The sequence below is a fragment of the Arachis duranensis genome, chromosome 7, assembly GCF_000817695.3.
Source record: "Arachis duranensis cultivar V14167 chromosome 7, aradu.V14167.gnm2.J7QH, whole genome shotgun sequence".
NCBI classification, from domain to species: Eukaryota; Viridiplantae; Streptophyta; class Magnoliopsida; order Fabales; family Fabaceae; genus Arachis; species Arachis duranensis.
Window position 1 is genome coordinate 25,842,311 of NC_029778.3, and position 299 is coordinate 25,842,609.

Below are 299 nucleotides of genomic sequence, written 5' to 3' on the forward strand. Positions count from 1 at the left end.
TGTGGTTCATGAATGTTGGCTCTTAAAAGAATGATGAAAAAGGAGAAATGTTACTGAGGATCTGAAAAATCATAAAAATGATTCTTGAAGCAAGAAAAAGCAGTGAATACAAAAAAAAAGGAGAAAAGAAAACAAGAAAAAAAAAAGAGAAGAAAAACGAAAAAAAGAAAGAAAAAGAAAGAAATAAAGTTGTGATCCAAGGCAAAAAAAGAGTGTGCTTAAGAACCCTGGACACCTCTAATTGGGGACTCTAGCAAAGTTGAGTCACAATCTGAAAAGGTTCACCCAATTATGTGTCT